Here is a 2205-nt window from a genome sequence, read left to right on the forward strand (position 1 = left end):
CCGCGCGCCGCGCCCATCGCGCCCCATCCACAAGCGTCGTTGGTCGGCGTTTGGGGGGCCAAGACGGTGGCACGCGGAGCCCGGTTCGGCGCCCTGCCGTCCTGGCAGGTGCTGGGTAGACCTGTTGCCCTCGGCCGGCCTTTGTACCTGACGGCCGAATGCTGGGTAGACCTGTTGCCCTCGGCCTGCCGTTTTACCGGCCGGCCTAATGCTGAGTAGACCTGTTGCCCTCTGCCGGCCGTGTTACCGGCCGGCCTAATGCTGGGTAGACCTGTTGCCCTCGGCCGGCCTTTGGACGTGGCGGCCTAATGCTGGGTAGACCTGTTGCCCTCGGCCGGCCTTTGTACCTGACGGCCGAATGCTGGGTAGACATGTTGCCCTCTGCCGGCCGGCCTAATGCTGGGTAGACCTGTTGCCCTCGGCCGGCCTTTGGACGTGGCGGCCTAATGCTGGGTAGACCTGTTGCCCTCGGCCGGCCTTTGGACGTGGCGGCCGAATGCTGGGTAGACCTGTTGCCCTCGGCCGGCCTTTGGACGTGGCGGCCTAATGCTGGGTAGACCTGTTGCCCTCGGCCGGCCTTTGGACGTGGCGGCCGAATGCTGGGTAGACCTGTTGCCCTCGGCCGGCCTTTGGACGTGGCGGCCTAATGCTGGGTAGACCTGTTGCCCTCGGCCGGCCTTTGTACCTGACGGCCGAATGCTGGGTAGACCTGTTGCCCTCGGCCTGCCGTTTTACCGGCCGGCCTAATGCTGAGTAGACCTGTTGCCCTCTGCCGGCCGTGTTACCGGCCGGCCTAATGCTGGGTAGACCTGTTGCCCTCGGCCGGCCTTTGGACGTGGCGGCCTAATGCTGGGTAGACCTGTTGCCCTCGGCCGGCCTTTGTACCTGACGGCCGAATGCTGGGTAGACCTGTTGCCCTCTGCCGGCCGGCCTAATGCTGAGTAGACCTGTTGCCCTCGGCCGGCCTTTGGACGTGGCGGCCTAATGCTGGGTAGACCTGTTGCCCTCGGCCGGCCTTTGGACGTGGCGGCCGAATGCTGGGTAGACCTGTTGCCCTCGGCCGGCCTTTGGACGTGGCGGCCTAATGCTGGGTAGACCTGTTGCCCTCGGCCGGCCTTTGGACGTGGCGGCCGAATGCTGGGTAGACCTGTTGCCCTCGGCCGGCCTTTGGACGTGGCGGCCTAATGCTGGTTAGACCTGTTGCCCTCGGCCGGCCTTTGTACCTGACGGCCGAATGCTGGGTAGACCTGTTGCCCTCGGCCTGCCGTTTTACCGGCCGGCCTAATGCTGAGTAGACCTGTTGCCCTCTGCCGGCCGGCCTAATGCTGGGTAGACCTGTTGCCCTCGGCCGGCCTTTGGACGTGGCGGCCTAATGCTGGGTAGACCTGTTGCCCTCGGCCGGCCTTTGGACGTGGCGGCCGAATGCTGGGTAGACCTGTTGCCCTCGGCCGGCCTTTGGACGTGGCGGCTTAATGCTGGGTAGACCTGTTGCCCTCGGCCGGCCTTTGTACCTGACGGCCGAATGCTGGGTAGACCTGTTGCCCTCGGCCGGCCTTTGTACGTGGCAGCCTAATGCTGGGTAGACCTGTTGCCCTCGGCCGGCCTTTGTACCTGACGGCCGAATGCTGGGTAGACCTGTTGCCCTCTGCCGGCCGGCCTAATGCTGGGTAGACCTGTTGCCCTCGGCCGGCCTTTGGACGTGGCGGCCTAATGCTGGGTAGACCTGTTGCCCTCGGCCGGCCTTTGGACGTGGCGGCCGAATGCTGGGTAGACCTGTTGCCCTCGGCCGGCCTTTGGACGTGGCGGCCTAATGCTGGGTAGACCTGTTGCCCTCGGCCGGCCTTTGGACGTGGCGGCCTAATGCTGGGTAGACCTGTTGCCCTCGGCCGGCCTTTGGACGTGGCGGCCGAATGCTGGGTAGACCTGTTGCCCTCGGCCGGCCTTTGGACGTGGCGGCCTAATGCTGGGTAGACCTGTTGCCCTCGGCCGGCCTTTGGACGTGGCGGCCTAATGCTGGGTAGACCTGTTGCCCTCGGCCGGCAGTGTTACCGGCCGGCCTAATGCTGGGTAGACCTGTTGCCCTCGGCCCGCCGTGTTACCGGCCAGCCGAATGCTGGGTAGACCTGTTGCCCTCGGCCGGCCTTTGGACGTGGCGGCCTAATGCTGGGTAGACCTGTTGCCCTCTGCCGGCCGTCTTTCCGGCTG

The sequence above is a fragment of the Sturnus vulgaris genome, unplaced genomic scaffold (genome assembly GCF_052056855.1).
Source record: "Sturnus vulgaris isolate bStuVul1 unplaced genomic scaffold, bStuVul1.hap1 Scaffold_157, whole genome shotgun sequence".
Lineage (NCBI taxonomy): Eukaryota > Metazoa > Chordata > Aves > Passeriformes > Sturnidae > Sturnus > Sturnus vulgaris.